The 14,772-nt window shown below is 40.4% G+C and overlaps 1 protein-coding gene across 5 annotated transcripts in view; it reads right to left on the bottom strand.

The window, feature by feature from the left end:
- RABGEF1 (RAB guanine nucleotide exchange factor 1) overlaps nucleotides 1-14,772 on the bottom strand; it is a 66,236-nt gene that overhangs the window by 45,713 nt on the left and 5,751 nt on the right. For 2 of the 5 annotated variants that reach the window (XM_047779933.1, XM_047779930.1), the window contains exon 1: nucleotides 8,807-8,827. The exons of the other annotated variants lie outside the window; for them this stretch is intronic. The gene's annotated coding sequence lies outside the window, so the exon portion shown is untranslated. Of the gene's footprint in view, nucleotides 1-8,806; nucleotides 8,828-14,772 lie in introns of those variants that run through there. 5 annotated transcript variants of the gene reach the window in all.

Genomic DNA, 14,772 nt, shown 5'->3' on the forward strand with positions numbered 1-14,772 from the left:
AATCCAGAAATAAACCCACACATCTACGGTCACAACTACCAAATGGAAGTCTTTTCAACAAGTTGTGCTGGGACAATTGGACAGCCACATGCCAAAGAATGAGGTCAGATCCCTACCTCTCATCATATACAAAAATTAACTAAAAATGGGTTAAAGACCTAAATGCAAAAGCTAAAACCATAAACTAAAAACAAAACAAAACAAAACAAAACAAAAAAAAAACAACCACAGGTAGAATTCCATAATCTTGGATTTGGCAAAGGCTTCTTAGATATGGCACCAAAAGCATAAACAACAAAAGAAAAGATAGATAAATTGTACTTCATCAGAATTAAAAACTTCTGTGCTGCTAAGGACCCCATCAAGAAAGAGAAAAGACAACCCACAGAAAGGGGGATAATATTTTTAAATCATATATCTGATTAAAAAAAAAAAACTTGAATCTAGAATGTATAAGGAACTATTACAATGCAATTATTTTAAAAGATAAATAGCCCAATTTTTTAATGGGTAAAAAAATCTGAATAGACACTTCTCCAAGGAAGATATACAAATGGTCAATAAGCATAGTAAACAATTTTTACATCACTAATCATTAAGGAAGTAAAAATCAAAACCATAAGGAGACACCATTTCACACTCAGTTGGGACGTCTGGGATTAAAAATTCAGATAATAGTAAGTGTTGACAAAGATGTGAAGACACTGAAACCTCATACGCTGCTGGCAGGAAGGTAAAATAGTACAGCTGCTTTTGGAAACCATCTGACAGTTCCCGAAATGATTTTGCCTAGCAATCCCACTCCAGGGTATATGCCCAAGAGAAATGAAAACATATATCCACATACAAACTTGCACATGAATGTTTATATCAGCATTATCCATAATGGTCAAAAGGTGGGAATCAACCCAAATGTCCACCAACCAATAAATAGGCAAACAAAATGCAATACATTCATACAATGAAATATTATTCAGTCATAAAGAGGAATTAAGTACGGACACATGTCACAACACACGTGGACCAACCTTGAAAACATGACGCTAAGTCAAAGAACCCAACCATAACAAGACCACACTCTACATGACCCCATTCACATGAATGTCCAGAACAAGGAAATCTAGAGAGACAGAAAGTAGAGGAATGATTGCTTAGGACTAAGGGAGACAGGACAAAATGAAGGGGTAGCTAAAGGCTATGGGGTTTTTTTGAGGGGATGAAAATGTTCTAAAGTTGGCTATGATGATGGTTGCTTGGTACTGTGCCCTTTAAATGGGAGAATCCTATCTCAATAAAATTGCTTTTAAAATATAAAACAGAAGAGGGCAGAGTGGGAAGTCAGAGAGAGTCAAAGAACCCTGTTGGCTTTGAAGGTGGAGAAATGTAAGGAATGTGGGTGGCTTCTAGAAGCAATGACCCTGGCTGACAGCCAGCAAAGAAATGAAGGCTTCAGGCATTCAGCCTCACTGAACTCAATTATGCTGAGCATTTGCGTGAGTCTGGAAGCAGATTCTCCCCATAGCCTCTAGACTGGCGCCCAGAGCAGATGACATCTTAATTTTGACCTCTTGACAGCCTTAACAGAGTACCCAGCTGAGGAGGCCAGGAGTTCTGACATACAAAGCTATGAGATAATCAAGGGGTGTTATTTTAAGGTGCTAAGTTTGTGATAACTTGTTATGGCAACAGCAGAAAACGAATACAGGCCTCCTTTCAATTTCTCTCTTTCTGGGAGCCTTTGAACATGTGTTCCAATGCCTAGATGCTGTGACCCTTGCTGTTCGTGTGGGGATTTCTCTCTCATCATTTAGGTCTCAGCTTTCATGTCACACTTTCAGAAAGGCCTTCCCTAGCCACGCTATCTACCCACCCCAACCTTCCCAACCCTCACCTCCACCCGGGGCCCAGAACTGTTCCTCCACCTCCTATCCTTTTCTAACTAGTGAGGGTAAGGAAGCGTATGCAGGAAGAGTTAACTAAGCAGGCCTGAGTTGCTCAAATCATGCACATTCTCATTCCCGGAAGGGCCTGCTTGTGTGGCAGACTCTTTTGCCAGCTCCTGGGAACTGAGGTCTTGGAGGTGCCTCTGTACTAACCGATAAGAGTGTTTTGTATGCTTGGAGTCTTGATCCACACTGTACCAACTTACCTTAGACAGTCTGTGCCAACTGTGTGGTGTATATATAGTGAATACTGCTTTCCTTCTGGGGGTCAACCATGAAGGTGCTTATGCCTATGTGAACAGCCTCCAATAAAAACCCTGGACCCTTAGGCTTAAGTGAACTTCCCCAACAGAAAGCCTGTCACACACACAGTGCTACAGTTTGTTGCTGAAACTAAATGCACCCTGTCAACTCCACTGGGAGAAGAGTCTGCGAAGTTGATGCCTGGAATCCTCCAAATTCTGCTCAATGTACCCTTCTCCTTTATTGATCCCTGATTAGCATCCTTTCACTGTAGTAAAACAGCCAGGAGTACATGAGTCCTGCAAGTCCTTCTAATGAATTACTAAACCCGGGAGAATCCTGGGGGCTACCGGTACAGGGTGTGATTATAAAGGGGTGGCAAAAGGGAGACCTATCTTAGTGGTAACAGTTCTATATCTTGACTACGGTGGTGGTTACGGGAATCTACATATGTGATAAAATGGTACAGAACTATATATACACATTGTAGAGATGTCCATTTATTGGTTTCGACATCATGCAATACATAACCATTGGGGAAAATTGGGTGAAGAGTACACAGGACCTCTCTGTATTATCTTTGCAACTTCCTGATAATCTGTAATTTCAACTTAAAAGTTTTTTTAAAGGGAGTTCCCATTGTGGCTCAGCGGGTTAAGAACCCAACTAGTATCCATGAGGATGCGGGTTCGATTCCTGGCCTCACTCAGTGGGTTAAAGCATCCTGGGTTGCCATGAGCTGCAGTGTAGGTCACAGATGCAGCTCGGATCTGGCATTGCCGAGGCTGTGGCAGAGACCGGCAGCTGCAGCTCTGATTTGACCCCTAGCTCAGGAACTGCCACATGCTGCAGGTGCGGCCATTAAAAAAAAAAAAAAAAAAAGCTTTTTAAAAAAAATTCCACTTAAAACTTATTAAGGGAGTTCCTTTTGTGGTTCAGCGGTTAAGAAACCCGACTAGGATCCGTGAGGATGCAGGTTTGATCCTGGCCCTGCTCACCGGTTGGGAATCCCGTGTTGCCATGAGCTGTGGTGTAGATCGAAGACAAGGCTCAGATCCTGTGTTGCTGTGGTGTAGGCCGGCAGCTGTAGCTCCGATTCAACCCCTAGCCTGGGAACTTCCATATGCCGCAGGTGAGGCCCTAAAAAAACTTATTAAATAAAAACACCCAATTGGACCAATTGGACATCAGACAGCTGAACATAACCACACGGATTGCTGCTGTTCCTAAGTCTGAAAAATGAAGCAAGCAAGTGAGCCACCGAAATAAAAGTGCCTGTCATGATTTGAGAGGCGTTGTAGGGGTGATGACAGCTGTTGCAGTTGGGGCAAAGCAGGTCCAGTCAGCACGCCTAGGTTAGCCATCAGAGCTGCCATTAGGGACAAACACGGAGGATCAATTCTGTCTCCCTCGGGCAGAAAGACCTATCTCTAGACAGACAGGCCACAATCCAGAGGCAAGCTACCATTACCACTGCACCCAGGAAGGGAGCTCAGAGGGGTTACACAGCTCCCTTTTGCACTCTGTGCTCCAATAAGTGGGCAGAAAGAATGCATAATTCAATTGGCCCATTCACAGTAGAGAGGACAGAGTAAAAACGATCTCCACTGCTGAGACAGTTGAAATTCCTGGAATTCTGCCCCAGAGATAGGACTTAATTTGGGTTGAGGGCTAAAAAAGGGCCAGAGGAGCCCAAAGCCCAGAGTTGTGCATGTTCTTCCTTAAGGTTCTGCCTGAAAATCAGGTTCATTTCCTAAGATCAAAACAAAAAAACTCTTTGTAGATTTAAGTAGCTTTCCACTATCTTCCTTGTGCAAGTCCTGCTTTCTATTTTTAGGTTCAATGTCATGTCCTCCTAGATCAGTCCTCTGGGCAACTCACCTGGGATTTATAGAAAACATCCAATCAACTGTATTAAAATGATAAACTATCCTTGAACCTCAGTTAAGAAATAGAATTCAAAGTTAAGCTTTTCGCCTTAAATTTGCTTTCCTGCCAGTTTAAGAAGTACAAGATGGTTACTATAAAAAACCTGAGATATAGAAAGTAGAAAATAAAGAAAACATCACCCAGAAACAGCCACTATATCCCTGTAGTACTTTTCCTACTCATCATGATCTCATTTCATTTACTCAACAAATATTTACATGCTGATTCACACTATATGACAGGCACTTATGACACAAATGTAAGTTAAAATAAAGTTTCAGTCCTCGAAGCACTTACTATCTAGTAAGGAAGATATAACTTTTATATCTAGAAGGCCTGAAAAAAGAAATTAAAACACTATGTACACTGAGGCATTTAAAAATCACTAAATTTCATTAAAAAATTCATTTGTATGAAACAAGCTAAATATGTGCCTGTGAAATCTATGCAAGTCTTACAACAACAGCCCGGCAAAAAGTGAGGAAACACAGGACATCTCATTCCCAATAGTATCAAAATCTAAAAAACATAGGAACTATTTTAATAAGAAATTTATGTCATCTACATGAAATACTGAGATATAAAGAAGGCTTAACTAGTTGGCAAGACATACCAGGGTACAGTATGAGAAAATTAAATGTTCTATAAATGGCAAATGTTTCCAAATTTTTAGGTTTACTATAAATGACAAGAGAATTCCGAAAGACTTTTTTGAACTTGATAAAATTAATCCATATTTCATCAGCAATAATAAACAGGCAAGAATTTTTTAATATTCTAAATTAATTTAATTTACTGAACTTTAATTTTCTGCAAACTAGTCAAAATAGTGTGAACTTAGCAACAGAACTGGCAAATCACCACAGACTAGACTAACTCAAAAATGAATGCTAATACATAAAATAATTTATTATTACAGGAAGGAGGAGAAGGGAAGAATTTTTAACAAACAATGCTGGAATAACTGGTCAGCAATCTGGTACTCCCCAAATTAATTACAGGTATCCTTTTTTTCTCCTAGGGCCGCACCCGTGGCATACGGAGGTTCCCAGGCTAGGGGTCCAATCAGAGTTGTAGCCGCCGGCCTACACCACAGCCACAGCAACGAGGGATCCCAGCTGCATCTGCAACCTACACCATAGCTCACCGCAACGCCGGATCCGTAACCCACTAAGAGAGGCCAGGGATCAAACCCACAATCTCATGGTTCCTAGTCAGATCTGTTACCACTGAGCCACAACAGGAACTCCTAATTACAGGTATCTTAAAGACTTAAAGTTTTTTAAATACAAATGACAAAACAGAAAGAACTAAAATTAAGTATATATAAAACTTCTAAAGAAGTGAGAGCTATCTAAGCTTATAAGCTGCAGGAGAAATTAGAAAGGAAACATTTGAATATGTAAATTGAAAGTTATACCTATTTTTTATTTATTTATTTTATTTATTTATTTATTTATTTTTTGGTCTTTTTGCTATTTCTTGGTCTAGGGCCACTCTTGTGGCATATGGAGATTCCCAGGCTAGGGGTCGAATTGGAGCTGTAGCCACCGGCCTACACCAGAGCCACAGCAACGCAGGATCCGAGCCGCGTCTGCAACCTACACCACAGCTCACGGCAACGCCGGATCGTTAACCCACTGAGCAAGGGCAGGGACCGAACCCGCAACCTCATGGTTCCTAGTTGGATTCGTTAACCACTGCGCCACGACGGGAACTCCAATATACCTATTTTTTAAAAGGTCCCACTTAGGGAGTTCCCATCGTGGCTCAGTGGTTGGCAAACCCAATTAGGATCCATGAGGACTCGGGTTGGGTCTCTGGCCTCACTCAGCGGACTGGGGATCCGGCGTTGCCTTGAGCTATGGTGTAGGTCACAGACGCAGCTGGGATCCCGATTTGCTATGGCTGTGGCTGTGGTGTAGGCTGACAACTACAGCCCTGATTCGACCCCTAGCCTGGGAATCTCCACATGCTGCGGGTGTGGCCCTAAAAAGCACAAAAAACCAAAAAAACCCCCCCAAAAAACAGAAAAGGTCCCACTTAGAATCAAAATGGAAAGGCAAATAAAAGACTAGGATGACTATTTTAAGTAAACAGGAGAAGGGAGCATTTTATCACATTTAGAAATATACTAATAAGATTTGTAAACCTCTGATATGCAGGCTAAGAGCAGACCATTGGCAAAATGGAAAGAGCTTCCTAGGAACAGACACGGAATGTCAAAGGGCGTGTGTGTGTGTGTGTGTGTTGTAAACTGATTTACACCACCAAGCTGGCCTCACAAAAAAGGTTGTACCCATTTACATCCCAGCCTACAGCGAATCTACTTTCCCACAAACTCATAAAAACTGCATCATTAATCTTTAATTTTGCCAATCTTTAGGGCAAAAAAAGAGAAGCATTTCTTGTTTTAATAATGTATTTCCTTACCATCTTTATAGGTATTTATTGATCATCAGCATATTGTCTTTGAAGAATTAAACAGTTCCTGTTCTTTGCTCATTTTTCTATGACATCTTTCTTTTTAAAGTTGATCTTTTTATATCTTATGAAGATACAATAGCTTTCATCAAAGACAGTGTTTCAAATCCAAATCCAAGTTTCACCTTATCATTAAATATGTTACCTCCAAAATGAATCTGAGTGTCACACAGAGATTCAGTGGCAGAGTTCCAATGTTAAATATACCAAAGTATCCAAACACTAGCCTGCCCGAATAACTCCGAATGATAATCAAACCCAGGGAATATAATGCAGAGTTTATGCTGCTGGAACGAGCAGACTCACCAGAGCAGCAATCTTAAGGAATGAATTCTAGACAACAATCTTCTATTGTAATATGTCACAAACCCTCTTCAGTGAAGTGAAGTTACGACTCCAATCTGAGCATGCCATTCCCCAGGCAAAGAAAGAACTCAAAATTACACGCAAAACCACCTGGCGGCTGGAGTCTACTTCCACCATGCTCTACCCGCTCCTTCACAGAAGCAGCCAATTCCTCAACTGGTCATTTAGTCAACAATAATGGACCAAAAGTTATGTCTCAACTTAAACAGTAAAATGCAATATATAAGGTGGCTTCAAGGATCAGAGGTTTTTGGGTTTTGTTCTTTCAAAGTTATACCTTGGTTTTAGCTTTGCTGCAGCCATTTCATCCTTAGCCAGTTGCTATAGCTGGGCCAAGAGATAGACATACACATATCTACGAGACAAAAAGTACAAACAGCAAGCCTGGATTGAAATGTATTTATTCAGACTTGTTAGAAGACTCAAACATATATCTGTACTACATTTTAAGCTTTTGAGAAGTGCCTTGTGTACAACAAAAAATCAAATTGCAGGAACTTTCAAAAGCTGCTAAATTAACCATCCCACCTGTTGTGGGTTGAACTGTATCCCTCCAAAAGAGAGGCTGGACCCCAATATTGTGAATGTGACCTGATAAGGAAATAAGGTCTTTGCATATATAATTTGTTAAAATGAAGCCATCCTGGATTAAGGTGGGCCCTAAATCCAATGACTAGTGTCCTCATAAGAAGGCCCTGAAAGACACAGAGACACGCAGAGGCCATGTGGCCACGGAGCCAGAGATTGGAAGGACGCGGCTACGAGCCAAGGAACTCCGAGGACCGCCTGCACTCATCCTTCCTACAGCCTTCACAGCGAGCATGGCTCTGCTCACACCCTGATTTCAGACTTCTAGCCTCCAGAACTCCGAAATAATTCATTTCTGCTGTTTTAAGTCTCCTCGTTTATGGTAATTTGTTACAGCAGTTCTAGGAAACCAATAAACCATCCAATAAGAATTGCTGTAAATTCTATAAATAAATGAAAGAAAAGAGTTTTCTACCAGTCAACACAGAACTGTGGATTCACAGCATCACTTGCTCTTTACAAACAGGGGGAATCACATGTCCTAGTTTGTAAGAACAGTCCTGGTATACACCTGTTGTCTTGGCATAAAAGCATTGCTTTGGTTCTTAAAAATGACCTTTTTTTTTTTTTTTTGTCTTTTGAGGGCCACACCCACAGCACAGGGAAGGTCCCAGGCTAGAGAGTCGAATTGGAGCTGTAGCCGCTGGCCCACACCACAACCACAACAATGCCAGATTTGAGCCACTTCTTTGACCTACACCACAGCTCACAGCAACGTCAGATCCTTATCCCACTGAGTGAGGCCAGGGATCGAACCTGCATCCTCATGGATACTAGCCGAGTTCTTTATTGCTGAGCCACAATGAGAACCCCAAAAGTGACCTGTTTTCGACAATAAATGGTCACCTTATTTATGAATAAGCCTATAAGACCCTTCTATTTGTTTGCCTTCAAACCCCACTCTTTTCAAATAATGTCTGACTCCCATTTCCCCACTGACAGAATAATTCTATCTCTCTGGTTTCTATAGCATTGTATTAATACAGTTCGTATAATATTCATGTTCTAATACAATTATTTGCTTTCTTGTCCCCTCCATGGTCACAGACAGCAGAGTGTCAGGAAAAGAAAGAGTATCAACAGCATTTTCTAAATTTATTAAGCGAGGTATTCAGAAGACTAACAAAGTACCTGCACAGACAGTTTTCCTTCACTTCTGTCCCCTGCGAAAATTAAGAAAAAGAAAACCTCACCTAGGATTGGTGGCAGGAAGGCCTGAAAAGGGAGCCCTCGCACCCTCCCACCACACTCACCCTCCTCCTCCTCAATTACCCCAAACAGGAAGACATCTCCTACGACAACAGCAAGACATCAGTGACTGACTAACAGGAAGAGACGCACCTTGCACCCCCAAACAGGAAGTGCAACTACCTCACTACCTCAGCAAGAGAAAGACTTCCTTCTCTCCCAGCAACAAGCTCTGAACTTTTACTTTCCTCCCGAGAACCGTCATGTTTTCCTTGCTGATGACTTCCTTTCCTTGGCCCCTTGCCTTATATACAAAAGCCCTCGGTATTGCGTAACCCCTCAGAGTAGCTCTGTTTGCCAGATAAGATGCCGCCCGATTCATGAATCATTTAATAAAGCCAATAAGAGCTTCAAGTTTACTCTGTTAAATTTTGGTTTTTTACACTCTTAAACACTGTCCAGGGCCCAGGTAGGTGGACAGAGTTTAAACAGCAAAATAACTGACTTATAAAGCAGTGGTTCTCAAATTTCAGCATGCATACGTATGACTCGAAGGACTTGTTAAAACACATTACTGGGCCCCAACCCAGAGTTTCTGATTCAGGTCTGTGGTAGGTAGAGCCTGAGAATTTGCATTTCTAACAAGCTCCCAGGTGATGGGGCTAGCAGCTACTCTTTGAGAACCACTGCTGTGAAGTAAGCACCATAATTAACTTCTTCGCCTAACTTCATCTCTAGTGGGAAACTCTCTTTTTTGAATATGAAGGAGTAACTTGTGGCAAACCAATACTCCTGCTGAAAATTAGAAAGCCAGAAACATTTTCAAAAACCAGTGTTCAAAGGCATCAGAAAGCAGCTGAAGCAACCAAGACCAGAAGGGTCTAGATTCTGGAAAAAGAGAAATAAAATGACATTTTGCAGTCAGTTTTTCCTTTCCTACATTTGTGGATTCTGAGGCAAAAACCTGAGAATCCAGACTTTGCTTCAGGAGAAGAACCAAGAGAGCCCTTGGAAGAGACAAAAAGCAAGACTCAAGGAGTCAAGATCCCAGTGAAAGAGGAGAGTCAAACAACGAGGCCTAAGAAAAAGCTGGTTTTCTCCTGAAGACACTTACTAAATTCTACAGATGCACAAAGAGGGTTTCAAAACAAAACTAGAAGTCTCTGAAAATCAGGAGGAGAAATTTCAACAATCTCACTCTTCTCAGGAGACAAAGAAGCTCTACGGGGAAGGGACCCCTGTTAACTCAGTGGCCTATGAGTTGGAAGCCCAGCATGGATGGCTACTTGCCAGCACTAAAGGCAGACTAGAGGGAAACACTCTCCGACCAAACCGGCAGCACAGTCTCGACCGTCACCTCAGTCCCTAATAGGATGAGGGGATGAGCCCCTACTCTAGCTGGCGGGCGAAAGGGAGCGGGGATTTCCTTCTGAAGGAGAACAGCATCATCTGGAGTTTCATTTTACTCATAAGGCTTGTATGAATATACAACTGAAAGCCAAAAGGAAAACACAAACAACAGAAGCAGATGTTCGGATAATCCAGACACTGAAGTTAACAGAAAGACTTGTGAACATAAGAATTCTGCAGTTTCCTTGAGGCGGAGCAGGTTAAGGTGGCGTCACTGCAGCGGCCCAGGTCACTGTCATGGCACAGGTTTGATCCCTGGCCTGGGAACTTCCACATGCCATGGACGCGGCCAAAAAAAAAAAAAAAATCGAAGGGGAGATTTATCAGCAGACAAAACACAGCAGAAGAGAGGACTAGTAACTAGAACCCAAGTCAATAAAAAGCACCCATACTGAAGCAAAGAGAAAACCAAGAGAAAACACAGGGCGAGGGATGTAAAGGGAACGAGGGACACTGTAAAACATCTACCGGGTGTGTAGCTGGCGTCCCCAAAGAAGAGGAGGGAGTAAATAGAGCAGAAGTATTAAGGAGAAAGAATGAAAATTTCCAATTTAAAGACAACCCACGAATTTAAGAAACTCCATGAATCCCAAGTAGAAAAAAAAATAAAGACAAAGAAAACCACACAAAGACATAACATAATTAAACTGTTGATCATCAAAACAAAAGAGAAACTCTTACAAGTAACCAGTGGAAAAAAGGAGATACTACTTTCTTCGGAGCAACAATAAAACTAACTGCTAAATTCTCAAAAGAAACTTAGGAAAAGATAAAAGACAATGGTATGACACCTTGAAAGCACTAAAAGAAAATAAATTCCCGCCTAGAATGGGTGCTCAGTGATTATTTCCTTTAAAAATGAAGGGAAAATAGAGATATTTTTCAAGACAAAGAAAAAATGAAAGGATTCATTATGGGCAGACTTGCATTAGAAGAAATATCAGAGGGAACCCTTCAGATGGAAAGGAAAATTATCCTAACCCAAATAGAAACAAAACACAGGAAGGGATGAAGAGCAACAGAAAGAATAAATATGTAAGTAAACATACATGAATACTGATAGTAAAAACAGCAATTTCTTATGTCTTAAAATACATGTAGAATTAAAACAGGTAAAGTAGTTCCCATCATGGCTCAGTGGTAATGAACTTGCCTAGTAACCATGAGGATGCAGTTTTGATCCCTAGCTTCACTCAGGGGGTTAAGAATCCAGTGTTTCTGTGAGCTGTGGTGTAGGTCACAGACGTGGCTCAGATCTCGTGTTGCTATAGCTGTGGCAGAGGCTGGTGGCTGCAGCTCTGAGTCAATCCCTGGCCTGGGAACTCCCATATGCCACAGATGTGGCCCTAAAAAGCAAAAAAAAAAAAAAAAATTTTACCTAAAATAGTAACACATCAAGGCAGGAAAAAGACAAATGGAGTTAGAATCTAAAGTTCTAGCATTATTGAAGAAGTGGTAAAAGTTATAATCCATATTAGACCATAATAAATCAAGGGTATATGCTATAATCTCTAGCATAATCACAGAAGAAGAAAAGAATGTATAAGTTATCAGTGAAGAAATAGTAAATAATAACTGGATAACAAATAACCAAAAAAAAAAAAGGTTAAGAAAAGAAAAAAGGAACAAAACAGGTGAGTCAAAATGAAAATTATAGTCAAAATGAAAATTATAGCAAATATATATAACTATTAAATGGAATAAGTAGATATAATAGCAAATATAATAACAATTAAATGGAAATGGACTAATAATTCTAATTTAAAGACTAAAATTGTCAGAACTAAAGAAAAAAACTAAATCTAACTTTATGATGCTTTCTAGGACAAAGAAAGTTTGAATGTATAAGAATGGAAAAAAAGAAAACAGCATGCAACATTTACCAAAAGAAAGCAAGTAAAGCTATACCAATATTACACAAAGTAGACTGTGAGGCAAAAAGCACTACTAGTGATTTAAGGATAACAGTGTTAACCCATCAAGAAAATTCTAATGTGAGCCAAGTGGTTAGAAGTTAGTCATCATTGGACGCTAAGAAGAACAGAGTGGCTGTAACCAGTTCTGTTTAGGAAATCTAGGGCAGCTCAAAGAATGGTCATCTACACAGTAACAGACAGCTGAAATACCAGACTTCTCTTCATACAATAAAACTCAAACATATGCATCTTACGATGAGTTTTGAAAAGCTCACACACGGACTTCTGTTGTGGTGCAGCAGGAACCATGAGGTTGCGGGTTCCATCCCCGGCCTTACTCAGTGGGTTAAGGACCTGGCGTTGCCATGAGCTGTGGTGTAGGTCGCAGACATGGCTTATATCTGGCATTGCTGTGGCTGTGGCGTAGGCCAGAGGCTACAGCTCTGATTAGACCCCTAGCCTGGGAACCTCCATATGCTGCGGGTACGGCCCTAGACAGACAAAAGACAAAAAAAAAAAAAAAAAGAAAAGAAAGAAAAAGAAAAGCTTACACATAATATTAAAACTTAAAAATCACAAAATAACAGATTTAGACAACAAAGACATATTCTTTAATAAAGATGAGAAGATATTCTGGGGTGATGGAGTGTTTGCTAGACTGGGTACTTTTGATAAAGCCACCAAAATTCACAGTTATATAAACTAGACTTCCTGAAATTAACCCTCAGAAAAAGAAAAATTTTACAGTACTTTTTAGTACTCAGATTGTTCCTCTCCAAACACAGTTAAAGTGTTCACTGAAGGATGAAACTGAAATCTTTGCATTACACTTGCCTAAATGGCAGACTGACCAATATAACCATTATTGGTTGTGTCTGGAGCTGTAACTGCTTGGGCTAAAGTCCAACCTACCGATCAGTTTTGTCAGAATCTAAGCACTTTAAACATTAAAAAAAAAAAAAAAGCTCAACTTATTTCTCAAGCACTATTTATATATAAATAAAAGTTGAGATTATATACAAATAATTGTGCATGTGTGTGTGTTCAGTTACTAGACCAAAGTACTGAAAAGGCAAAAATTCTCCCTTAAGGAAACAGCCTACAACTTCTTATGGGTTTAAAAAAAACAAAAAAAAAAAACCTGCCTGCAATTTGTTCTCAAATACACACAAGGATAAAAGGAGGCTCTTGGAAGAAAGTGGTCTACTGCATACAGCGGATATTTATAGGGTTTAAATACTTAATTTCAGGAGTTCCTGTCGTGGCGCAGTGGTTAACGAATCCGACTAGGAACCATGAGGTTGTGGGTTCGGTCCCTGCCCTTGCTCAGTGGGTTGAGAATCCGGCGTTGCCGTGAGCTGTGGTGTAGGTTGCAGACGCGGCTCGGATCCCGCGTTGCTGTGGCTCTGGCGTAGGCCGGTGGCTACAGCTCCGATTCGACCCCTAGCCTGGGAACCTCCATATGCCGCGGGAGCAGCCCAAGAAATGGCAAAAAGACAATAAATAAATACTTAATTTCAATATTATCTTTTACCAGACATTCTATTTCCTGGGGCAGGTAACATCATACACTATTTTGTAAGGGCATCAGTAGAGCTAACATATGGGTATGAAAATACTGTGCCATCTATTATTTCTTATAGATGATGTTTAAGATATGTCCATGCATAATTACACAACATTTGAAAACTTAGACCAGTGAAATCTACACACTTATCACACTACAATCCTAATAAAAATATAAGCCTATTTGCTAACAGATCCAAAAGCCAAGCATATTACTTCCTGAGACAGAGACATTCTGTTTCATCAGTCTACAGGTTTGTTTTCACATTTAATTTAATTTAATTTGTAATCTTCTTATAATATCCTATTCAAAACTTAGGTTACTAGCCCAACCCACATTTTTAGGAACCTGTTTAACAATGACAAAAGCTTTATGGAAATGCAATTAAGGAACCAGTGTGTTACATTACTATATTTAGGCAAGGACAGTTCCCCCCATTGTTTACTACTCCTTAAGGATGAAAAGGACGTTCTCTTCTCTTTAGTTCCGGAGGCTAGGTCACAACTTACAATATATTGTAGGGGCTATGTTACAATACTTTAAAATAAAAGGATCTGAGGAATTATTTGGAATAGCTTCCTATGAAGACTCACAATAAATAATGGTTTACTTATGTGTACAGCTCTAATGCAATACGATTTCTAATAAACACAGAATGAGATTAACAACACATACACCTAGCAGAGTTACTACAAAAGTATAACCTAAATTCTTCCTAAATCATAGCAGTGAGATCACCACCTGAAGTTTTACTCTAAAATATAAATACAGACCTCTAGTTCCAGAAAGCCACACTATCTTTTCTTTTTTGTCTTTTTAGGGCCACACCCGCGGCATATGGAGCTTCCCAGGCTAGGGGTCTAATCGAGCTGTATCTGCCGGGCCTACGCCATTGCCACAGCAACGCAGGATCCCTAACCCACTGAGCGAGGCCAGGGATGGAACTCGCAACCTCATGGTTCCTAGTCAGATTCGTTTCCGCTGTGCCACGATGGAAACCCCTTTTTATTTTATTTTTTTACACTATCTTTATAACTATAATTGTGGTTTTCCTGATCTCCTGAGACAAATTAATACAAAACAGAAAGAAAAAAATACGCATTTCAGACACAGACACACACATAAAACAATATTCTCT

This window comes from Phacochoerus africanus, chromosome 5 (assembly GCF_016906955.1).
Source record: "Phacochoerus africanus isolate WHEZ1 chromosome 5, ROS_Pafr_v1, whole genome shotgun sequence".
In the NCBI taxonomy this organism is placed as follows: domain Eukaryota; kingdom Metazoa; phylum Chordata; class Mammalia; order Artiodactyla; family Suidae; genus Phacochoerus; species Phacochoerus africanus.